Here is a 27,351-nt window from a genome sequence, read left to right as displayed (position 1 = left end):
TCATGTATTCAATATGAGTGATGCCGTGTTGCTATACTTTGAACACTGTCCTGATAAATAACGCAATCAGAAACAAATAAACCTGCGATAAAACATAAAAAGCTAACAAAAATATCTGAAACTTTCAAATTTTATATTAGACCCAAAGGAGTGTTTTATAACGTTTTGTGTGTTACTTTTATTTATTAAATATTATGTTCTTCGCACTAAAACCATATAAAAGTCAATTCTCCAGCAATATCACAAAATACTTAACAGAATATCTTTAAAATTCCTGACAGACAATCTCGCATGCTGGAGATAATTTTTTTTTCCCATACAGTGTTGCTATTGCTCGCTTTGAAATAGTTGAATTTGTTAATCAAAAATTCGTCTACAGTTTTACAAAATAAGAAAGAGATAATAAAACAAATTCGAAATTCAAAATTCGGTCGTCCAGGTGCCCGTGTTCGGGTGGAGGATTACGTTACTCAAAATCTGATCGCTCTAGGTACCGTTTTTCCACAATGCGAGAAACATACATTCATGCAGACTCTTCATTATTTATGTTTTTTAAATATAATACAGGGCGATAATATATAGTGGCAACAATTTAAAAAAAAATCATACGCCCTTTACAGTGAACCGATGCAAAATGCTGATTCCAGACTAATAGCCCTTTTGGGCTAATGCTCCTTTGGGCTAAAAACTTCTATTTTTGTTAAAAAAAAATATATTACACCTTTTATCCTGAACGTGTTATTCCCTTAAAAATGTTTTCCTTGAATATATTACACTGGAGTTATCGACGCTTACAGTAAGCAAATTTGCTTAAATAATATTAAATGGTGTTTAAAAATTTATATTATTTAGGTATCTCAATTTTCCTGCAGCAAAATGACTATAGGAATTTTTTTATTCACAACTAAACACGACTTGTCCTTATGTTTCCGGTACTCTTCTGTTATCAGAACCAGCTTCAGAAGTGTATATATGTATGCACATGTGTACGTATGTATTTGCACACACAAACAGATGTATGTACATATGTACATTACATATATGAACACATCCATCCAGCCATGCATACATACTCGTACATTTCTGGACCCGGTCTTTATAGCAGAGTAGTACCATGTTTTCCTTCCGATTACTTAAACTAATGTACCTAAAAACTAATTTTCACGTGATATGCTGATTCAGTACTACTTTACTGGTTACGTGACCAAGTACAGCAAAGATCGCACAACTTTTTGCGAATATTCTATTTTTCATCGACTTACGGAATTCAGTCTTTGAGTACAGAGTACATCTGTTTTATAATGTTTAGTTTTCGAACCCATGACTGAACGCTTTATCAAAAAATAATAAACAAAAGGTAACTCAAAACAGCATAGGGCATTTAATCAAAACAAGATGAATACAAAGAAAAAGATTTCGTTAAAGGTAACTTACTGATACATGTGAGTTAGACAGGCTTTTTGGAATGCAACTCACAAATCGACAATATGGCGCAAAGGAAAGAATCATCCGGCACTTCCTTGATCTGAAGCCTAAAAGAAGAATTAAAATGATGTTTAGTATGCCAAATCATTATTCGTGCTGCATAATCTGATACATTTATATGATTCCAGAAACATGTGCGGAGAAAATATAACAGCAAGTACTTGACTACCTGCACTTTTAATCGCTCGAATTCTTTTGCAATTAAAGGATAAGAGTTACTTGAATACCAAGCTACTTGGATTCCATGAGATTAACCTGGAATATACAGGATGAATCTGAAACAGGTGAGCAAAACTTTACGGGATGATAAAACCTAGCTATACAAGCAATATTCGTCATAGAAAGTCTGGACGGAAAAGCAAAAGACGAGCTTCTAGGTCGAATTGCAAATGGTATAAATAAAAAGAATCGGTGCTCACATTTTCTACCGTGGATTGCCGAGAGGATGGCTGGTTATACGAACTACGAAATTTCCAGGGCGATAGATTGGTCGAGGTGGTCCCATAGGCAGACCACCGTATTCCTCCTATTTGGACCTTTTTCGTGTGGGGCCATACAAAAAGTCTAATCTACGATTGCCGAGTTGAAATAAATATGGACCTATTCATATTCACCAAGATCGTCGTTGTTGTCGGCGATACTCGGGAAATGCCTGGTGTCTTCGCAAATGTGCGTCAGTCCCTGTTCCGCAGGTGTGAAGCCTACATTACAGTGGCAGAATGTCTTCTGAGCAATTTCTTTGAGCCTGTACATCAATTAGATTCCTGTTAATAAAATGTTTTTTTGAAGTATCTCCTATCACTCTTGTGTTAATTCTTTAAATGCTACAGTGAAAAATTCCCTTTTAGCTTCTCACCGCTTGCGTTCCGACCATATATTTTATGACGAATATTACTCGTGTAGCCGCGTTCTATCACCTCGTCAAGTTTTCCTCACTTTTTTCAGATTGACCATGTATTTAAACTATTAAACGTTAAATAATGCTATTTGATGTTTCATACTAAGTATCATATTCGACTTAGAAAACAGTTTAGAAACAATGCAGAGATAACTTTCGTTTGTAATACAAAGTCTCCCCTCCTCCCAACACCTAGTGGAAAATAATATTTTCGATGCTTTCAAGACGTATGTAAAAAGAAAAAAAATAGCTAGCCAAGCGTGTCTGTAAACTATTTAACTGACAGTCTACAATCGTAACTGAGAATATATATAATTTCGTTGTTTTAAACAGGAAAACACTATCGTATACAAAAAAAATGCAGTCTTTTCGCAGTTCTCTTGGTTACATGAAGATAATTTATTGTTTATTCACCTACTTAATAAACCTTTCGAATTATTCAGAATGTGATCCTTAAGAACATCATAAGGCTAAACATTTCTGTTTACATCGGCGAATTATCTTTTTACATCGGCAGATTTTGTTTTATTGTATTTTGTTAATGCATTAACAGATTGCACTTGAATACTGAATCGAGAAACATTAATTGCGGGTATGTATTATTTCAGGGTATCTTAATTCATATTCTTCATCTAAAAATTAAAATATTTGTTTTTAAGTCAGAGGTGATTTATAAAAGAATTCAAATAGATTATGATTTGTTTTTTATGATTATTTCGATGCCTAATAGTCCTGAACATCACATTAAAAATTAACTGAAGAAAATCCTCGGACTATTTGCTATTGAAGCCGGTTTCCAAATAAAACAGCTAAGGAAATGACGGCGAAAAACTTGTCATTTTTGTCCGGTATTATTTAAACGATGTAAATTACAGAATAAGCATTTTACGGGACAGTCGAATCTCATTACGTCAAATCTCTTTATCTCGAATTCCTGGGTATGTCGGTGGGAAAATAGTTCTTTCATTATCAGCATTAATTCAGTTGTGAATTTCACCATAGCTATATCGAAGCATTTTCTTTGAAACCTCTGCCATCTCGAATTTCGGTTCCTGTGCCAGAACAATTAATATGCTGTTATATCTGGTATCCTTTTCCTCCGAAAACATAAGGCAGTCCAAAATGGACTGAAGGCTTGGCCATCCGTAACCCTAGTTTCACGTCGGTGGAAGTCATTCTCTTCTGTGTTTCGGTGTGTTCCAAAAGAAAACGGCGAAACATCCAAAGCCTGCAACAGTGAAAAATTTTCTCTGACCCACCAACACAATGATAACCAATCAAAGAAGAGCTCAGAGCAAGGTAAAAATGAGGCAAATGAGACACTACTTGTCTCAGCCGAGGCATTAGAAGGGGCGCCTAATTAGCTATGAAAAGTTAAAAATTCATTTTAAAAAAGGAACTACGGTTGTTAACTGTATTAACTTTGGAACACATCAAGAAGCAACGTATTAAACATTATATTGAATAAATTTTGTTATTGACGTTTTTATTAAAACAGAAATTAACTTGAAATATGATTAATAACTAAGGTTCTTAAGTAATAACTGCAATTTTTTTTTTTTTTTTTTTTTTTTTTTTTTCCCGCAGCAGCTAAGTTTCCACTGAAAAGTTTGAACCAGCTCTCAAACCTGGCGAACGGGCTAGCCGTATGGGTTCTTTCGTATTTTTGTCCATGTATAATGTGAATATGCCGCCCGGCCTGTATAGCGGTTAATGACCCTGACTTCGGTAGCGATGGACCCGGGTTCGAATCCCGGGGAAGGCATAGTTGTAACTGTCCGTCCCTTCATAGAAGGCAAAGCTGCTTCCGTAATGAAATGGCCACCACTCCCGGCCTTTATAGTCGCTATTAAATAAAGCGCCCGGCCATTAAAAAAATAATGTGAATATGAGCCAATTTCCAGGAAGGCTCTTTCCGTAAACAGATTGTCCTGGGTAGCTTTGCATTATTAAAAAAACCAAATCTAAAATCTAACTATTTAAATTTATTTAAGAATCTGAGTTAAAAATTATCAGCATTCCATATTTTACATAATTCTTAGCTCAATATTGTTTTGCGTCAAATTTATATAAGGAATCAAACAATAAATCATTGCAAATAATAGCATTTTGAAGCAAACCAATTTAAAAAATTTATGTATGTGATCTACATCGAAACTAATATCGCAAGAAACAGGAAAGGTGAAATAAAGTCTTGCAATAAAAAAACTGTTGAATATATCAACACAACTTGAAGAAAAGCGTAAAAAAAAAGCTTAATAAATGAAATCGCCGTAAAGGGAAAATGTTCGTATCTGTCATTTAAGATACAAAAGGAAATACTTCAAATATATTGTGAAAATAAATTGGATATTGCAAAAAGATGCCAGAAATAAAAAATATGACATTCCATATGATTGTTTCACAATCCCTTGCAACCTTTGCTCTAAGGGTATTTATTTTCCTGCTCACCCGGAAAATTGCGAGAAGATATAAGAGTGATCTCTCTGGTCTTCCAGCAGCGCAGAATACAATGCTTCGCTTCGTTACTCATTCAGTACATACTACTCAATTACATGTTTTACTGATTATTTAGGGTGACAAATTAGTCCCATATTGTTTCGCTACCACACCTGCTGTCATACAGAAATTCTAATCTATGGCAGTGAAAACCAACACATGCATGTTGAATGTATAACTAGTAAGTCGCTCCATTTTATCACTATGAAAGGAAAGAATTCCGGAACTTTAGAAAATTCTTCACATACTTTCGTTCAAATTTTTAATAAGAATTCAGAAAACAATATCCGCTGTCTAGCTATAAAAAAACAATATTGAAAGCAATTTCATTGTTTTTTCGCAGCGATTTTTTGGCATGCTTTCAAAATCTATGTAATACGCTTTCAAGAACGGGGGAAAAAATTAAAGCCGTTTAAAAAAAAAATAGCTCTCTCTCTCTCTCTCTCTATATATATATATAATAAGCGGCATTATTTTATTATCAAGCATTTATTTTATTGGTTGTAGACATATACTTCCGGTTACAAAAATGTTTTAAATGATGCAAAGATTCTTGTTTTGGAGTTTATTTAAAGACATCAATTTTGTAAGTATTGCGAAATCTAATTTTTCGTACGTTCCTCCGGTTAAAATTTTGTACTCGTTATAAAAAATTAAACAGAAAAAGTTTGAATCACATATGATAAAATCTGACAAGAGATATTTAATTTCAAAATCTGCCATTTCCGAAGACGTTTCCAGTTTGCGCTGATGAGTCAGTTAATAAATAAATTCGAAAAATTCCAAGTTGATTTTATGCCTTTAAATACCATTCAATGATATCATTTTGTGATTCAGTAGTGTCTTTAATTTATAATTTTGCCATATTTGATATGCCGAAGGAATATTTACACGAGTAATTTATAGATTTTGAAAGACAGAAAACATTTTATTAATACTTTCAGGAAGTTTTATAACTTTAAAATCATAATCTAGTAATCGTGCAAAAAGTTCATTAAAAGGCAAATATGTTTAACTTTTAATTAGTGCAAAACAATATTACAAGTTGTCTACGTGCCAACACTGAACCTTACCAGTGTTTTCTAGAATACAAATTCTATAATATTCTGTGAAAAGACCTGTGAAAATGTTCGTCGTTTTGTATCTTAAACGTAGGGTACGAACATTTGTTTTAGAAAAAAAGATTATATTAATCAATATTTTTCAAAATAATCTGCGTAAAAACTCTCGTCGCATAATTTCTTAACATCAGAAACATTTTTTGTAAACGATGTTTAATTTTAATTGCGTTCAAATGAAAAGATTTCGCTCAACAATTTGTTTACGATCCCTCAATATGATGTTCGTCTTTAATATTTGAATTAAAGACGAACTTTAATAATTGAATATTTCAATCAATATTTCTCGTTCGAGGATGAAACGTTTTGTGTTTTATTTTTTATTATGAGTACAAAATATTATCCTAAATCTAAGTATAACTAGATGAACGTATAAAAAGTTAGATTTCGTAAATTTACAAAATTAATTACTTTAAATTTAAAAACGCCCAAGGAAGAATATTATCATCATTTAAAACATTTTTATAATCGGATGTATATATCTACCACCAGCTTAGTTTAGTTGTTTCCCTTAGTGTCTTATGAAAGTAGTAATTTGTAACAGTGAATTTTTCTGATGTGCATCGTTCCTAAGTTACTGAAAATTATACTACATAAATAACACATATACTATAGGATGTTTCATATTAAATGGAACAAAAAGAAAACATACTTGTGAACGCTGTAATTATTTTATTTGGATAAATCAAATTTACAGTGAAACTTTCGTTATCAAAGTTTTTACAGATGTTCTATGTGTGCCCCTACGGTGACACAGCAATTATCTATAGGGTATTCCAGTTCCTGCCACACCCGTGATAGAAAATTCTTAGTTAATGATTCGAACAATTACCCGCTGCTTCAGTCGCTGTAAGTGTCCTGTGGAAATGGAGGCACGAATATTTTGTCTTTAACAAAATCACATAGGAAAAAAAACAGAAGGGGTCAGATTGGGGAATCTCGATGATCAACAAAGTAATGGCATATCGTTTGATCCAGCACGGTCAATCCAGCGACGGGATAGACTATCGTCCAGACACTGGCGTACGTTTGATGCCAATGGGCTGGAACACCGTCTTGCAGCAACATAAATTCAGGAACCGCTTCCTCCAACTGATGGAATAACCGTTTTAATAACAAATCTTGGTAAATGCATCCGTTAATTGATTTTTCCACGAAGAAAAAAGCACCAAAAACATAACTGTTGGAAATAAGCATAGAAAATGTTCACTTTTGGAGAGTCACGCTCATGTTCCATTACACCATGTGTATTTCCCATACCCTCAAATAATAAATTATGGCGATTAACTTTGCCAGAAACGTGTAACGTAGCTTCATTCGTAAACACAAGTCTGTTCGTGAAACCATCTACCTCCTTATCTTGCAAATTCTCACACAGAGAACTTTACCCAGCGGTTTGTCGGAAGTTTTAACGCCTGCAACATCTGAAAGGTGTATAGCGGGAATTGTAGACGTTTCCGTAACACACGCTACACCGTTACACTAGGCACTTTAAGTTCAGAACTCGCACGATGCGTTGATTTTGTGGGACTTCATAAAAACAATTCATGAAATTTTGCAAACACTTCAGGTTTGGCTGCTGTACGTCCTGGGCTGGTTTTCTTATAAAAGCAGCCCATGTCCTGAAGCTACTTCATCCACCGTTCGATGCCTGTCGGTGGTTCATTAACCAAATTTCGAGCGAAAGATGTCTTTGAACGACTAAAAACGATGATGGTGTTTCAAAACACAGTACGCTCTCTTCTGCATGGATGAGTCCATTTTGAGTAACAGTGCCTCTAGCAACAATTTCATAACCAGAAGATTTTTCGCTGTTGCCAGATAAGACTTGAATAATTGTAGTTTCGGAGTTAATCTGCTTCGGCTTAATAAATCAATTACATAATTTGTACTATGCTATTCTTTTTGTCCCATTCCATATGAAACACCATATAATTGCATAATAGCAAAAGTAAAAGTAAAATGATTTACTTGATAATATAAACAGCACCTAGAGTAATAATAAAACGATACTACACTAGTGTAAATCATTAGAATTATCAAATTTGGTTGCTTAATTCTAGAAGGACGGAATTTAGTGAAATTTAGTAGGAATACCGGTATAGGTTGCTATAATCCAAAAATATATGTTATACATGAATGATAGTACACACGCATGATCGTGCGTAAAGCTCCTCAAACAGAAGTTGCAAGATCGAACAAGAAAAAGAAGACACAACAGTTGTCAAACTCTCGACTTTATGCTGGAAAAAATGTAGCTTATGAATGCCTATAGAAGTCGAACCCACTTTTGTTGCGAGGCTGTTTTCTGGTCCTGAAGGATTCTGGGAGGGAAAAGGAATATTGCAGAGCGTCCCAAATGTGTCCTTTAGGGTTTAGATTTGGAGATATGGCTGGCCAATCCATCCGGTTAATATCCTCACTTTCCATAAAAACCAAACATCGGATTTGCTCTATATGGATACTAGTTCTCGTCCACAAAAATTAACTGACGGTTATAAGCAATAGAAACCTATCAACCTATATTACGCTCTATCGTAAATCTGTACCAAGACAGCTGTATGGTACATTTTTTGTACGATATCAACCTATATAAATATTTGTTCCCGATTACTATGTCAATTTCTGTGCAAAATTTGATCTTGATAGCAATATAATTCATTTTAGAATTCCGCGTTACCAGCACAAAAGTTTAAACATACAAGTTGTATGCAGAATATTCTTTGCAAAAGCGTAACAAAACTGAAAATCAATTTTCATTTAACATTTGTTCATACGCCGAAAAACAAAACTGATAAAATATTTCTTAAACGAGATGCTTCCGATTATCAAAAAATACTATGTGGTCACATCACTCGGAGGTTTCTTCTTTTTCTAAACATTTTTCAGAAAATCTTGCCGTTTCTTATAGCCCCATTGGTAGCCGAGTGGTTAAGAACGCTGAATTTAAGGAGTTAGACTCACGTTCAATCCCAGACTGGTTACGTGGTTCGTTTTCGTGATTTATCTCATCTATAACGTAAATACGAGACCGTTTTCTTCAGAAAGTTCCCCATGAAGGCTTCTCTTACCTTTGGTAGTAGCTCTGTAGTGTTTTTAGTATTCAGATACCCCTCAGCCTTTCTCTATGCTCAGAAGAAAAGCTGGGTCTATTTCCGCTCAATTTAGTTGTTTGCTTCCTTCAAAGCATAGCTCTTTTTTGTCTCTATGCTTTATTAAAATCTGCAGCAAATATTTCAAAATTGAGTTTGAACTCATCATAACTATCAGATATCATATACATTTTGTGCAAGATCATCCTGTAAGTTATCAGATTAGTATACTACTTTTTGTTTATACAAATATTTGTTAATTATTTGCTCCTAAATTACAAAACATTTAACACTAGACAGTCAACGACTAACAAACACCTGTTTCTATAAAAAAAGAAAATCTGGCTCTAGATAACTGGTACAATTCCAGTGTTAAGCATAAACAGATTAATAAAATAAATGCAATAAATTGTTATAGACAGATAATAAATCTGTGTAATAAACAGATTAATGAAATGTTACCTTTAGTTCTCTTTCTTGTACTTCAAGAACAAGAGGTTTTACACAAAACAACATAGTAATTAATGCATAAATCTTACATTTTATAGACTACTCATATTTTAGATCAATAAACATAAATTAATAGCGTTTTGTAATTCTAACTGTTTGTAATTTACACTTTTCTAAATCAGTTTAGTAAGCAGAGATTTGGAAAAGATATAAATGCAGTGAGAAACACTGATCTACGTATTTAATTTATATAAAACCGATAACATGCTTTGCTCAAACATTGCTTTTTAAATTTTTTAAATTGTTATTTAAGATAAATTTTATTTACAGACGAATCCTTTTTCCCAAGCTGCAACTTCAGTTCACGTCATTTGCATTTTCATGGGTTTTTCATAAAACAGAAACGATTAGGTAAGGAGGATAAAAATACAGAAATGAATATTTTCACGTTCATTTTAAAGTGCAGGATTTTCTTTCCAAAATTTCAGATGACACACAAAAATCATTCCTAACGTAGGGTACTAATAACTAATTCAAATACTTATCCAAAACTTTCAAGAGGAGTGTACACATTTAACGAAGAAATCACAGACGTAAAAGAAGAAACCACACTGGCAGACTACATACAAATTTTAGGACAGGTTATTTTCATAAATTTCTTTTGTAAAAATTTCTTTTGTTTTGAATTTATTTTCATAAATTTCTTTTGTAAAAAGAAATACTACATGAGGTGTCTCTGTAAACATAAAAACGGCATACATTAATTGTTTAAATCAGCCATATTATGCTCTGTGTTCCTCATGTTCCTCGCTTGAAACTGACAAGAAGAAAAACAAGAAGAAAAAAATTGCTTTCTTCCCTGTCAGCTTGTCTAATTCCAGCAAGGAAAAACAATATGACTGAAAAAAAATAGACACTGATTTTATAAAAGCTTGGGGGGAAGGAAAAGAAATTCCCATTATTTCGTCAGATAATCCTCTCAAAAGCAAATCAAAAACACTTTCAAACAGCCAATGTCTAGCAAGATTTCAGCAGCTTTTATTCCAGCAAAGACGTCATGATGAGAAGCTGAGACACAGCGAAAAACATATCTACTTCCGTTCCGACTCTTCTAAACAGCTGTTGGTTTACTTTCTTTTGAAAAATCAGTCTATGTTCAGAAGTGGCTATATAAGCGACAGAGCACAGCGCGAATTCGGTATATATCATGAAATTAGTTTTAACTGAAATATTATATTTAACATATACAAGGTTTTATTCAAATTGCATAATTATTATTTTTAAATATTTATATCATTAAATAGTAGTAGTAATTATCTCAAGTACTTTTTTTAGTGTTATTATTAAAGAGAGAGTGAATAGTGTTAGAATAGAGATAATAATGTTAGCATAGTGTAAGAAAATAATGTATAACACTGTTCTCTCTAGTTTATACACTATTCTATACTATGTTATAATAATACACAGTTTATATACAAATAGATTTAACAGAGAAAAACCGGTTATTTTATCTTACGTTAAGGGGTGTTAATGCTAATGCATTTCGAAATCTCACAGCCTGTAATCTTGCTTTTATGAGAGATACACGCGATTATTTTTAAAGAGAGGGTCTAAAATCTCAAACTTTCTGTGCCGGGCTTCTGTTCTTTCCGAATTTTGGTAGTAATCTGTTCCTAGTCGAGATTACTTTTCAGCTCGGATAAACTGCGATACAATTTGAATAAATTCATCCCTAATGCAAGCCATATGTAATATGGTAGACAGTTCAAAGACAGCTACTTTAAATTCCATTTTTAATTTCAAAAGTTTTTTTTAAATTTCTTTAAATTTTGTTATGTACTAATAATATTTCTGATAATCTGAAGTTTCTATATTTGGTTATTTCGCAGAATTATGTGCGTATTCTACAGGGACAAGAGAATTTTTTTTTTTTTAAATTATAAAATGCTAGTGTGATAATTAATATACAAATAACAAATTCTAACTAACAGTTAAAAATATATCTCGTAATTATCTATGTTTAGCAAAAAGTTACCTCTTGAACTAGTCCTTCTCTCCTCTTTATAAAGAAAATAGCAGGAATCCAGATTTAAGAGAGCGAAAAGAAAGAAGAAAGGCAAAGAAAAGGAAAGTAAAGAAAAGTAAAAAGAAAAAGTTCTCGTCAAGTGACAAAGGAAGTGGACAGCTCGAACAATTCTAGGTTGTATACGTTTACCTAGGGAAAATAAAAAAAACCCGCGTTTTTACAACCTATCAATTGTTATCTGAAAGAAAAACCCGTTGCTGAAAGGACACCGAGAATTAAGCCTGAAACGATCTTTTTCAAGAAACTAGTTTCGTGGGAAAATGAAAGCAACTGAAACTGTAAGCCCATTGTCCATATTTATCCCCGTCGGATTAACTATTTACTATGTTACAATAAAAGAAGCCCGGAAGCAAAATGTCTTCTAAACTGAGCTCCTTCTTAACGAACAACAGATATCAGAAACTGAGATAATAAGATTCGTACCCTGCCCTAAATTAGAAAACTTGCCCTTTAAAAAGTCGTCCAGTTTCATTAATTAGCCGCACAACCTTGTTATTAATCTCTTTTCCTGTGAAATGATAGCTCACATATATTCTGCTGGAGACTATTAAATTACGATCTAGTACACATTTTCTCAAGGACGGAATTAAGCACTTTTTAATCCAGTTTCACTGCTATTGTTTTATTCTTAAAACAGTAACCAGGTTAAAACAATAACGGTTAACCAGCGGCGGGAGAGTCACAGTATTCTAGAAAACGTACATTTTTACTAAAGCGCTGATTACACTTCGTAACGTTCGCTGTCATTTTCTTTCCAAAACAGGTGTCTCTTTCCGCCGTCTATCCAAGTTGGCATCGTGCCGCAAGAGCATTGTCCGTTTGTCTAGAGAAATTTACTCATTCAGCGTAGCATAATTCATTGAGGATTTCATCGCTTGGCGCAAGAGTAACTGTTCTCTTAACCTTTTGGAATGACAGTCAGCGATTTTGACTTCTTTTATATTAACTAAGTTTTCAAACTTCTTTTTCAGCATTTTCAGTTTTGCAATCAATACTTAGCGGTTAAGCATATTAATCATTTACCTGACAAAATGGATCCACTGTTTATTAAGCTAATCAAATGAGAAGGCTAATTAATGATGTACAAGCAGATATCACTGAACATATTAGTAAGCAAAAATCCCCCCCCCCATCGTATGCCTTCGTAAAAGCCTTACAGATTCAACAAAGTAACTCAGGATATGAAATAACGCAGATAATAAATGGAGTGTATTCTCTTTGAAAAATCAGAAATTTTTGCCTCCATGAATGAAAATTTTGCTTATAAGAAAGAACTATATCACATGAATTAGCAAAAATATAAAACCAAAATGATAATGTTAATATTTTATATGGAACGTTGGCTTACAGCAGAAAATCTTAATATGAAGTTTTGAAATTATTTAGTTCCAGAGATTCAACACACTATGTTGGTTGTTTTCTTCTCTAACTGCTATGATAGTTGATTAATCAGTTAGCAGCAAAGCACGAGAGGGCTATCTGCGTTAGGGGTGATGATGGTACTCAAATCGAAATGCTGTTCGAATAAAGTAAATCTTGAGAAGTTAGAAAACTAAACAATGATCATTTGTTGCCAAGGGACGTTAAAAGTAAGCCTCGTTGTAGAGTCATTAGTTTTTTTTTTTTTTTTTTTTTTCCCGCAAAGCAGAAGAGAAAAATTTGCAATGCCCTCGCCGGAACGCGATCCTGAACCTCTCGAATACCTACCGAATACACCATGAAGGCATGTTGGAAAGAATGAGAAACTATATTATAGTGTTATTTTTTATAACGAGTAAAATCACCTTTCCTAAATAGAAGTATAGGGACCGCAGGAACGTATAGAAAGATAGATTCCGCAGTTTTTACAAATCTGATATTTTTAAATTTAAAAATGCCAAAATATGACAGCCTATTTTTGTCATTTAAAGCATTTTTGCAATTGGAAATTTATGTATACGACCAACGTTTCGTTTAGCATATAGCTTACTTTTTATTAATTTTACTTGTAAATATTCAAATATTGTATTTTTCTCCTCTTTCACACATTTCATAGCAACTAAATATGCTTATGTTGAAGTTTTCACGGAGCCACAGTTTTTGATAACTTTTTGGCGTGCGTACTAAAATTTATCTTCTAATTTCCTTAATTTTGCAGCACAATGAGCAAAATTTTGACCAAAATTGGTCTTTTTTCGTTTGTTCTTACAACTTAACTTTAAATTATAATATATATATATATAGATAGGTAGATAGATAGATACACATATTTCATATCATATATATGCGTATCATATAATATATCATATCATATATATATACACATATATATGTACGTAGGAAGGAGGAAGAGCGAAAAGTTTTGAGCTACACAAGGAAAAAGCAGCGCAAAATTGTTTAAATTTGTAGGACGTTAGAGTGGAATTTTGTGACACAATGTGTGAAATTTTAGGAAGTTGGCATGTTTTATTGTCTTCCCTATCCCCTCATCGGGTTGAAAATGAATGAAATGTAGGAAGAGATTGATTGCCAGAACTTTGATTCGGTACCTCTCGGAAAGGTGTCACTGTAACAGAAATTCCCCAGGATATGCTGCAGACTTTAGAAAAAGAAGCCTCATCATTTGCAAGTATTAAACGGTGAGTTACAGATTTCCCGAATGTAGAATAAAAAGTATTTTGGCCATGAGTGGAATTTGAGTGTGGAAGAAAAAGTATTATGAGCCATGAGAATGACGTCCAAAGACAACACACGAAATCGTCAACTCTGCTCTCGATATTATCATGAACGGTCGTCGATTGACTGTGAAAGCAAGCAGTGTATGAACGATAGCAGATCTTAGCTGAAAGTGTGCGACACATCATCTATCAGTAACTGTCCATGAATAAAGTGCCAGCTCGATGGGACCCTAGAAATCTTACTTCAGAAGAATTTATCTCTGGGGGGGGGGAAAGGATTTTTACTGCACTGGCTGAGATTTGTATTCTGACAGTCTCGGCTTTAGGAGCATACTATACACAAACTGGGAACGTAATTGTAATCTCTCCATGAACGTAGCGTAATGGGCCAGTTTTCAGACGACGTCGGTTCATATAACTACGATTTTATTTATTTATTTATTTATTTATTTTATTTTATTTATTTATTTATTTATTTATTTTTTGGTAGCCGCATCGCGAATAAAAATTAAAAATTAGAAAAGAAGGTTATAAAGCGCTCCACACTAGTTGATTAATGTTTGCTAGCTAAAAAAAATATAAAGATACATTCATACATTCAATTATAAATTAGTTTTAAAACCTAATATGTGGTTATCATAACATCATATGTTCATCACGATGCAAAACTAAACACTTTTCTAATGAAAAATGAATTGAATTTAGACGACAGTGTTTAAAATTATACAAAGGAGTACCTTACCTCTTTCAATTGAAGACAGCTATAAAAGAATATTTCCCCACACAGATATAAACATTTTAATGCCCTTCGAAATAACGTATTTAAGTGAAAAATCTTTCTCAACGTATGTGGTAAAAAAAATATACGTATATAGAAACGAATTAAATGGAGAATATGAAATGCGACTGCAGATAACATACAGCTAGACTTGAATAGTTTACGTAAAAAAATACAAGCGCACCCCAGTCTCTAAATAGTATAATACAAAAGTTAGTGGCACCTGGAAAACGAGCTAATGCCATTAATGAGCAAACTGCACTAATTTTATGTTAAAATTTTCAATCAAAAATACAATACTTTTCTTTAATTATCTTTACATAAAGTACCTATAACATGCTGATCTATTTTTAATATTTTTTTAAGATATACTTTACTGAGGGTTCCGGTGAGTCGACAAAGTTTGAAGACCACTACATTAAACAAAAGAAAATAACATTCAATTTTCACTTATATTTCCATTATTTTGCATATTTTCAGTTCATAAAAGCCTCATCCGAAGAAAACTGGAACATTTTCACTCGGCTTCATGGCAGAGTATAAATGCCTTTATTCGGAATTATAAATTCAGAATAATTCAAAATTAATAAATTATTTATTATTTAATTACTTTGGCTATTAAGTAAGTGATGAATTAGAGTTAAACAGTATTCATGTTAAGAAGGATCATACAATGCACTACGCGAAATGAAAGCAAAAATTCTAAATTCACACTTATTTTAGTATACCTGCAGTATACGATGGGGATTGTTTTAAATAAACAGATAAAATCAAGTAATTCTAAATCACTAGCTCGATATTTTTTAAAGCAAAAAACCACGCTGCTGAACTTGTTAGAAAGAGAAAACAAAAATAGGACGTAGCCTGCCCTCATCAAACAAAGCAGATCTGTTCTTTTCGCAAAGGCACAAGGGAAAAAAAGAAAGACATAGATAAACTGACTTATCTTTTCAGCGCCCTGCAAACTGCGCTGAACAATAAAAAAAGTCCAATCTTGTCAGTAAGTGCAAAAACGCGAAGTTACAATACAAGGGGAAAAAGAAAAAGGAAAAATACCACTTGCAGAGTAAAAAACGGCACAAGGGATTCTAACACAAACCCCTATTCTAAAACACTAAATCTTCCGAAGAAATCGCAGTCTGTTCCCACAGCAATCGAGATATTCCCCCCACCTCACAAGCCTGAACTATAGTAGGAAAAGATTATGATCACTTCGACAAGGCAAGTATTTTAAAGGTGGGTGGCTGATGAAAATGTGGATATTTTTTACTTTGCAAACTATGAAACAGGAAGTTTATTTTTCAGTGCAAACATAACTCTCTTATTTTTCTGTGCCTTTCTTTATAAAAAGAAGATCATTTAGGCCACAAAGATTTCAGAAGGAAGAGCAAAAATGAAAACCCTAATTTTAAGCGAACTTTTCATTTTTAGGGAGATATGCGATATGTATATAAGATATATAAGATCAAACATGATGGACGATACAAATGATTGAAACTAAAAATTACAACATTCTTATAAAATGATTTAAAATGTGTATTTATTACAGTTACATTTCCAGAAACCTTACGCTTCAGCTTCCTGAGGCAACACTTCTTGTAGTATACTTATCAGAGTTGGGAAAGACAAAAGCAAATCTGTCATTTAGGATCAACTGCGTGATCGACGCTAGCGAGATTAACCATTGTTCGGGTTTGAAGTTGATGAATGGATAATGCAAACCTGATAGAATGCGATCTTTAGGAATTTTTTTCTCCTTCCAGTATTCAAACATTACGCCTCAGAATGGTAGCAAATTTTACGCTTTAGAACAGCAATAATAATACTAAAAGCGAGAAGCAGAAAAGCACCTGCGTGTATAGTCGTAACGGTTTTACTAAATAATTATCCCATAGCTAATTAAGAGCTATCCTTATGTATTATCGTCAGTGAAAAGGTGAACATTTTGTAATCTTCACTGATTTTAAACTCCCCCCATTTCACATGCAAATTTACGCATATTAAAAATAATAATAACGTGGAGATGAACATAAAAGTTTTAAAAAAATTATAAAATATCTCACGCTGTGAGGACTTGTTTAGTTTTAAACTAACCAGATTTGTTCAGTTATTTTACCTCTTCGATTTTCTCTCATTTCCATTTCCTACCAGAATGACATCTCAGTTGCGCATTTTATGCAAAGTAGGGTAGAAAGATATTATTTAAGTTGGTGTCTGAGTTGCTTCATACAGAGCGTGGCGTGTTCTACCTTACCGCCACGTTGTTTCGCTGATATTTGAGCTTGCTATTTTACGGCCGTGCATATTAATTGCCGATTTGCCTACGTCGCTGGTAAGCCAGCTCGCGTTAATTATCTCTGTGCAGCTTTCGCTGATTATTTAACTTAGGCTTAGTTTTAATTTCATATTTCTATTTATAGCCAGAAGTGTTGGCTGAGTCTTGTAAGCACCAGAAGTACCAACTATAAATCCTTTCTTGAGTTGAATCAAAGGGCTTTTTTAACCTTTGCCTGCCTTTTCATTGAATTTAGCGAATAGTCGCTTCACAGTTCAAGTAACGATCTAGTCAGCAAATGTAAATTTAACTAGAATATAATGCTAAGTTACCATTTTCTGAAGGGGAAGAACTGTCTTATTGTTAAAATCATATTTATAACAGCAAAGGGAATTAAAATTGTAATTCGTCTAAATTTCAAAGGAAGAAAGTTATACCAAAAAAAAAAAAAAAAAACATTTCGAGCATTTGACAAGAAAAAATGCGCGTTTTTACACCACATGCCGAAAATATTTCACGTTGTCGCGCGTTTTTCATTTTTAAGCAAATCAGCTATCTACCATTATCAGCTATTTACATTTAAAGCTTTCTTACGACAAGCAAATCAGCTATCACTACTTCAGAAATGGTTAGCCTCTTAATTTGACATTCATAACCTTTACAGAAATAATAGAATGTCTGTTACTCTAAATGTGGAAAGCCTGTTCTAGATTGAAATTAATATCCTTACAACTACCGTTAAGAAGCTTATCATTACTGAGAAGTTCGTAAGAAGACTTAACATCCCAAAATGTGAAAGGATCTCCTTTCATTCAAATTGATAAAATTATTTCTTTTCCCCTCAATCTACAAGCACTGCTTCTTTTTTCATGCTATTTTTTTATATCGAAAATTAAAAATTTCTCGAAGTAAAGCATTTATTTTGCAGCTCCACTGTTAGACGTTTGGAAATCATCTGTAGCTTATTTATTCTTCCATGTGGTCTGATAGTGAATTCAGTTAGTGTTAGACTCTCTTATCATGAGCGCCTAGCACGTGGATGTTGAACTTCATAAAAAAATTGCAGGCGTAATTTAATCCTCTGCTTAATGTTTGAAAAATGTCCTCTCTATCAAAATTTTAGAATGCGCTGAAATCAAACATGAAGGAGTGATATTATGAACAACGTGTGAAGCGTCTGTTAAATTCTTTTATTATTTATTTATTTGTTTACTTATAACTAAGTATTAACTGATAATTAGAATTGAATGAAGACTAACGCATGAGTTGTCTGCCACTTATTTTAAAGTTACTGCTGTTACTACATATTATTAAACTGAACGTGATGCATTAATTAAAAGTTTCGATTTACTCCAGCGTTGGGAAACTGAACAATATAATAATATTATGATAAAAATTTGTATCACGATCCTATTATTCAAAATACAAGAACACTTTAAATGATGCATTTTAAGATTGTAGAGGTTCAGTGGTTAAATTAAAAATGGTACTGTCGGAAAAAAAATCTTATTCCAGAGCTTTAAAATTAGTTAAATTGCTATTATTATTCCTTTTCCATATAATATTTATAGCATGAAGAATTCAACGTATGATTTTAATATCGCAAATTAAAATCTGTCATTTCTAGAGTAGTTTGCATCTTCCTGAGGAAAAAAGGAAATATCTATAGAAATAAATATGAAAGGAAATAAATTGTCCAAGCATTTAAATCCGTTTTCTAAAGATCCGTAAACAAGAATATCAGCTAATATAGCACTGTTATTCAAAAACATTTTATCAGCAAATCATTTCATTATAAAACGCAAAATATCGCTTAAACACTTTACACATATATTGCCTGATTTTTCCTTTAATCAGGAAATGAATCGGAAAGATCAGATCGAGTTACGCTAAAGTATCAGTAGAGTATCCATTATTCAACGGATTCTAATGCTTTTTTTTGAAGGCGGACTTACTCCTGATCTCGCATTGAATTTCTGGTATTGCTTCACACTAGAAATTTTTCACTGTCTCAATAATACAAAATCCATGAATACTGTGCCCTTTTAATAGTAAATACATTATTTTTTGTATGAGGCAAAAACTATAAACAACAGATTTTCTTGATGAAAAAAGAGATTACAATATGCTACTTGTTTCAGGTTTGTGTCTTTTCAGGTTTGTGACTGTGACAGTTTAGCGTAAGAAAAAGAAACCTTTTTATAAATGTTCTCTTCCGGTCTTATACTTCTTATACAGTCACACCATATTATCAAGAAAATTAGCAAACATCTCAAATTCCCCTCTTCAGAATGAATTACTACCAAAGACTGCTCATTCCATACTTGCATTAAATCACCGCGGATAACAAGATGCAGTAAATTCATTCATTACAGAGGTCATGCCATTATAAAATCATTCCTCGTTCGTCTTCGCAGTCACCTAATCTTATCAGAAGCGGTATCTTTGCCAGCTATAAATTTGTCGTTACTGCAGAAGTCTGCGTCTTGGTTTATGAACTTTCAGCGTATCTTGTAAATATATGGATGTATACAATATATAAATAAATAAATAGTTCTCACAGCAATCTTTCACAATGACTTACTTTCTCCAAATGAAATGCACATTCATATTAAGCTTCTAGGTAACCTTTATATAAAACAGATTAATAACAAATTAGTCCAAATTTTATGATTGTTCCACTACAGAAAGATGCGTACATTTGTTTAAGCAAAAGAAAAAAGCAGACCTTAATCGCGAAAGCTTATAATAGCAACCAGATTAGTTGAGGCCGTTAATTTCACTGCAACAGTGCGTGTGTAACATCTTCTTTGAACATAATATGAGCTGGAATTGTAACTGGACTTCTAACAGAAAATTATATGTTATGCATTTACGAAGGCCAAAATCGTTTAGTTGTTAAGAGCTACTATCTCATTTCAGCAAAAGAAAAGGTAAATACTCTCGAAACTATGGTGTTGGTATATTTGATTATGGCAAAGCACTCTAGGGCTATCTGCCTAAAGGAAGAGATGCCTTCGTGGATGACTTTCTAGGGGAAACTGGTTCGTATTCATGTTACACATGAGGAAAAACCATGAAAACGCCCAGTATGCGGATCACGGGATTCGAACCTCAAAGCCGAACTATCAATGTTCAGCGACTTTACCGCTCGGCCGCTGGTGGGCTCTCTAAACTATGCAACTCATTATTGTGAATTATAAAAAACTAATACGACAGTTTACAAACATATAACGGTGCCATATTTCAGCTGAATTATATACTGAGGTTTATTACGTTCTTTGCTAAACTTAAATATACTCCAGCAAACAATACAAACATAATGTATACGTATATCCTATGAAATAGAAGTACTGCTAAAGGGATAGACTTGTTTGTTACTATTTTGAACTGTCAGTAACATCTCCCGTTCATTCGGAATTTTATATTACACTATTCTCAATTTCTCAGAGATAGGCCAAAATATTTACAATATCACTGAAGAAAATAAGGCCATTTTACATATTAATGTGTGTCCACTGATTGTACTTTCCAACTAGATTTAGTACATTTAGTACATTTTATATATATATATATATATTGTTGTTCTTTACCATCGAATCTAGTATTTTTTCCATTCCTAGTAACAGCAATAAAAATAACATGAGATTCGAGCGCAGGAATTTACACCTCACCTTCAGAGAAGGAGAAGATGGTATTTAAGAAGCCAAATACGTTTTCTCTACAAAATTTCTGAATTAAAACACACTTTCTGTAATTGATTTTCATCCTACTAGCAAATCTAAGTTTAGGTTACTAAGGCAGTGAATAGAGACTTCATCTTATATTTTTTTCATCCATAGGAAATAAAATGAAAATGTTTATGGAATATGTTTATGAAATCTTAATATGTTACAAATAATACCAACTAAAAAGATAAGTACAGCCGATAATGTTTAGTTAGACACAGAAAATGTATATTTCGAGACGAGAGGGGTAGCCTCCTGAAATGATAAGAGCAAAGTTGTAGAAAGAAGCATGAGATACTTTAAGTTGAAATACTTATACGTATTTATCTTGAGATCTTAATCAAGTTTTCAAATAAATAAATTTCAAGGTTCCTTGATGTTACTAACGATTCTGAATCTTTGAAATGTGCAAATCAGTCTGTTTTTATTTACAATGTTACTTGCTTTGAATTTTCCTATGAAGAAAATAGCTGTGAATACTTTGAAGAGACAGGCATCTGTTGAGAAGTGTAGACGAGCTAACAAAAAGGAAAATTTCATGTTTTTTAGAATTAATATTTTTGATATAAAAATGCTGTAGGAAAGCAAATCTTTCATAATTTACAAGCATTAGTTAAAGTTGCGTTGCGCCTCTGTCTCCATTTTCCCACCAATGGCCCAGCGGTTAAAATCTGCCGAATGCCAGTAGTTCGTCTTGGATTTGAACGCAAGCGAACGGGCTGGTTTCATAGCTGATTTTCGTGGTTTTTTCCGGTGTCTAACGTCATATGATGTAGTTTTTTTCAGAAAGTTCTCCACGAAGGCATCCCTCTCTTTGGGTGAATAGCCCTCGTGTGCTTTGCCCTATTCAGATAACCCAATCCTTTCCAACTCATCAGCAGCAACTGGAGAAACATTTCCAGCAGTGCAATGGATAAGAATAAAAGTAAAAAACCAATAACAAGCTTTTTTGAAAAATGATACCTTCTGGAAAAAGAAAAATTTTTTAAATTCACCAACAGAAGATTTTATTAGTTTCTAAAACTTAATTAATTTAGCAAAAGCTGACAAAATAAGGCATAACGATATGGAAAACTATAGGGGTTCTACGAGGTGTTACGAAACAGGAGAGAGACACGAAACTCTGTCATTTTATTAGCGTTTATACGAAAGGCACTTTTTGGAAAGAAATAATTCGCATCGCAAAGACAGAAATTTATATGCAGATTTATGCTATTTTAAAAGTTTATGATACATGTCTAAGTAAAATTTTGACTAATTCAACTAAAGAAAAAAAAATTAATGTGTTAATTTCTAGGCGTAAATTTTTTCAAATCAATTTCAATTTAGGCATATAACTTCTTAGTTGACACACAGCCTAAATACTGCGTTAAACCGTTTGTTAATACTATTCAAAAGCACAAACGAAACTTAGAGCTAGAAATAAAATTACGAAAATTATGTACTATAAAAGTATGAATCAACATGTCTACGATTTTCTTCGCGTGTAATATCTTTTCAAAATAAAATATGGTAAAATCCTTTTCTTGAGCACAACAATTAAATAGGATTTTATGTATTAAAACAGAATCATGTTGTAAGGATTATGTTAATTTTATTAACAGTTAAATTTTAAGTTCCTTTCCTGTCAAATTAACTTTAACTTACTACTTCCGGCCAGAACGTAGTTTTGGAATTTGCTGCATATTTAATGAGAAGGAGCGGTATTTAAACCACGAACTTACTTACTGAGTTAGAGAGAATCAGAGTTTCTGATTTACGCGTGTCTGCCTTTTTGGCCACTCTCTCTCTCTCAAAGCTGTTATTACGCTCGGCTGTACTCAGGCCCTTGCTAAGCTTCGTAGTAAAATAAGTTAAGGGGCCAACTCAAATTGAACCTTGATAGCTTCGGCTATACTTGTTTAGTTAATCTTAGTTTTAGTTTAATTCTTAGTCTTTTAAGTTCAAGTCCAAGTGCGGGCTTTGCTTGTACACTCCCAGGCGGAGTTTTGTTAAATCTTATTGAAATAATAAAGGGTTAGTTACCCTTCTATCTTGTTGTTTCTTGTCACCGAACGCAAGCGATTATTCGCTTATCAGTTCTTAGATGCCTCACTTTCAATATTAACTTAGAATGCCAAAGTGAGGTACTCTACAATGTTAACTATTTCGGCAATCTATTGAATGAAATCTACTTAAGCGTTGTTAGACATGACTTGATGCATGATAAAAATAGGTAATAATAGTTGTGTATTAAGAAACTAACGACAGATTCTTAATATCGCAGAGAGCTAAGGAGTGACGCGGACTTGACGAACGTCCTGAAAGGAATTGCTTTGCATTCTTGTTATTTGGGAAACGTGAAGTCAATTCTTCCTGGTGCGAGATCTCAAACTCAGGATAAAAATACCAGTGTATCATGGTCTCAGCCACTCAGCCACTGACAAGCCAAGTAGATGAGCGGCTAAATGTAGTTTCTCAATTAATTATTGCAGGAACTGAGTATTATTATTAACAGCTCTATTACGTATACATTACGTTATTCTTTTTACATCAGCCGTCAGAACTTACAGAAATCTGCCACTTATCCTTGGAATAAAGATATTAAACTTTCGTAATTTCGTATTATATTTGAATTTCGACTAAAAGCTTGACCCTTCGCGTAAAGTTTATTAAAAATATGCGTATAGTAAGTAAGATTTTAAATTCTTCTTTCAATAATATATCTACCGCGAAAGAATAAAACACTTGGTGTTTTGCCATATTTAACTAAGCGTACTATGCACTTTGGGAGAATAATTAGTTCAACTAAGCGTACTATGCACTTTGGGAGAATAATTAGTTCAACTAAGCGTACTATGCACTTTGGGAGAATAATTAGTTCAACAGTAATTAGTTTAACAATATTACCAGAAGCGTTTTTAATCGAAAGTGAAATGAAGCTAAGGAGACCGCTCTAGACAAACTGCTCTAACTATAAATGAGTAGTTCTCAAAGTACGGGTTGAATGAAAACTGTTGTGGATCGCGAAAAATTTAAGTTCTCTGTTTCTTATTGTATAATTAATGATATATATCTGTCTGTAATTACAAATTCATTTAGAATTGTTAGTTAGTTGTTATTCATCAAATAATTTGTTTATTAAAATTTGTTTGTTTTATTATTTTCTTTTGGAATTCCCTCCCCCGCTTAAGAATAGCTATTTACATTTGGTCGCGAAACTAAAAGGTTTGGGAAAAGCTAATGTAAAAAAATAATGCAATCTAATTCTAATTTAGCAGTAGCAATTAGCACTGAAATGACTAACTAAAAAGCTTATAGTTTTATTTTAAATATAATTCCGCCATTTAAATTACTTTTCAAAAGGCTTTGTACCATCTGAAATGAAATCCTGCAAAAAAGTAAAGAAAGCTTCTTTGTTTATTAAACTGAAAATGGTAAAACATATCACGATTATATGAAAAAAGGGAGGGATACTATCGTGAAGGACTTTTTCTAAGAAAAAAGTGATTCACATTCGCGTTATACATGGGGAAAAACACGGAAACGCTTATGCAGCCTATTCGTCGGGGTTCAAATTATATATTAAAAAGAAAAAGATTGCATATAAGAAAATTTGATAACAGGATTTGAAAAGAGAGTAAAAAGATCTTTCTTTGAAAGTTTCTGTAATAAAAACAGAAATTACATGTTGTTTCGAGAGCCATATGCAAATATTTTCTAAAAGGTTGGGTCAGAGTTACCTACCTTCGTTTCTGTTAATCTTTAAGCTTCAAGAAAATTATGATTTCTTTGGAAATGTCTGTTCATATAACGGATGTCATTGAATGCCTAAGATATGGTAGGGGTAATTGAACTTTCCATTGCAATTGAATCGCAAAACGAATTAAAATTTAGTCTTCAGAGAAAACCAAAAAATATTTTTCGCATAGCAAATAGCATTAATCTATTTGCTAAATTCGTAATCTTCACGAAACTGATTTCTTTAAATTTAAGAACGCCAAAACATGAATCGGCGTCATTTAAAACATTTTTGCAACTGGGAGTACATGTCTACGACCAGCCGTTGTGAAAATAAAGATTAGGAAACGGTGACATATAATTATACTTCGAAATTGTTAATTAAGTTAGTTTAATGCAACAAAGCCCATCTAGTTCAATTTACATTTCTTGTTAACCATGTATCAAAAACTGTGTTTATTTAGATAATAAAAGTATTTCTATTATAGTAGTACTTCAACTTAAGGATTAAAAATAGCTGAATTATGCAAAGTAATTTTCATTGTTTTCACCTACCTTTCAAGTAAATAAATTCTTTAAAAATTTCCTTGGAAAATTTCCTGTCTCAAGCAATGACAGAATGAAACAGGATGGAGAAAGTGAACATCGTCAGTACAAATCACTGATACGGAGGCAAAAGAATAGGTACGATTGAAAGAGTACGAAATGGGAAAAGATGAAATGGTAGGCTGTTGAGAATTAAGAGGCATTCGTCCTATGTACCGTTACACAGTAAACAGCAAATTCAACGCAAGATAGGGCATGATTAATTATTCAACGATGCATAGGCCCCAGTTGAGCCCATTTCTGCTTATTTGCAGGTTTCTTTTTTAAAATATGAGGTAATTTATTTCTGCACTTTGGATGGCGACGATGCTCAAAAGCTGAAAAATAATTCCAAGGCCACTTGCTGCCTTTGGAGAATTAACTTCAATAGACTACGTGCTTAGTTCTCAATAGATATTTAAATGATCAGGAAATGGCACTGTTTTACTATTTCCAGCTCAATGCTATATGTTTTCTCTAACATCTTTTGCTCGTACCCTAAGACTTTGTCTCGTTTTACAGTAAATTCGATATCAAATTTGTAGCCATTAAAATTGGAATTACGCGTCACTAAGCAAATTTATATTTTAGCGTTATTTTTTAACTTTCTACAACTCTATTATGTACATCAATTATATTAAAAGATTAAGAAGTAACACTTTCTGAATGACAATAAGAGAAAATTTTTATTTTAACTTTCATGGTTCCTCCAAGTTCAGTTTCTATATTGTAAGAATTTAGCCGAATTTGTTGAGCAATGAAACCATTTTATACTGGAAGCAATAGTGAATATTATTAAGTGGTAGAATACAGTCATAAAAAAGTATAATTTCTGTTTTACAATAGCCAGCCCACATCATTGCTTGCCCAACTTAACAGATAGCTTATCACACCTCTAGGCATTTAAATCACCAAGATCATCCACGCAAGTCTCAGTTGGATAGGTTTTAAAATGTGTCTCTTACATCAAGTATTTTTTCGAGATACAAAACACAAACCTTTACGTTGACAATTTTCGCACCTTTTTTCAACATTAGTCTAAGTGCATTTGGTAAAGCTGCGAAAAATAATCATTTATACACAATGTCACTTACTGGACAAAAACTACACTAACGAGATTAAAACGCGAGAGTCTGAATCTGAATAAGCCTTACAAAACATTATTAACAGAAAGGAGTTATTTCCGTCCACAATGCATTACTATTTAAGCATCCATGACATAGCAAAGCTGACTGCCATAAAATATCCCATTTGCATTAAGCAGGCCCACAGAATTTTTTAATCGGAACAAAATCTCTTTCTTCTCTCTATATTATAGTATTGTCGCTGTGTTTAAAAACCAGAGTCACGGAAATATCTTTGTTCAGCTGCATTTTGCATTGCGGTGACGTGACTGAATTTCCGTCGTCACCAATGCCAAAGAGGATATTCGCACTGTTTGCATATATGAATTCACATTTTGACCAGTTCGGTCAGAATGTGAGTTCTAACTAAACTACTGAAATGCCCTCTCGAACTAAACTACTGAAACGAAAAAGCATAAATAACATCCTATGTTGAACTACACTGTCGGCTAAATTTGTAATTAAAATAACTGTTCATCTGTGCCAATCGAGAAGAAATTACATTATGGTGCAAAAAAGGGGGCCAAATGCGCATGCGCCATTCAAACCGATGTCCCATTTCTTATTCAGTGTTAATGATTTTTATTGTTCTGTCATACAATGGAACTCTTTATGATAATTTATAATATAGATATAGTACTTGTTATTCCCCTATTGTTCTTTGCGGATTAAATTAAAACATCAGAATCCTTATTTTCATACGCATTATTCAAAGAAAAAATACAGTAAATCTATGATAATACAAGTAATACTTTATTACGCTTAATTTATCAGTTACAGCGTTACTATTATTGAATCTTAATAAGTAGAACTCGTGCTTACTTCTCGTTTTAAAATGTTGGAAAAGGAAGTAAAC

At 32.9% G+C, this 27,351-nt stretch overlaps 1 pseudogene across 3 annotated transcripts in view; it reads right to left on the bottom strand.

Annotated features, from left to right (window-relative positions):
* Positions 1–27,351, bottom strand: part of LOC118197438 (toll-like receptor Tollo pseudogene) — a 156,421-nt pseudogene that overhangs the window by 109,184 nt on the left and 19,886 nt on the right. For 2 of the 3 annotated variants that reach the window (XR_015038406.1, XR_015038408.1), the window contains exon 2: positions 1,435–1,532. The exons of the other annotated variant lie outside the window; for it this stretch is intronic. The product of XR_015038406.1 is annotated as a toll-like receptor Tollo pseudogene, transcript variant X1 (transcript). The remainder of the gene's footprint in view (positions 1–1,434; positions 1,533–27,351) is intronic. 3 annotated transcript variants of the gene reach the window in all.

This window comes from Stegodyphus dumicola, chromosome X1 (assembly GCF_044657685.1).
Source record: "Stegodyphus dumicola isolate Sdum_Otavi_A_Nest chromosome X1, ASM4465768v1".
Taxonomy (NCBI): Eukaryota; Metazoa; Arthropoda; class Arachnida; order Araneae; family Eresidae; genus Stegodyphus; species Stegodyphus dumicola.
Note: the sequence above shows the minus strand (reverse complement) of the source record. Positions and strands in the feature narration are given on the sequence as shown.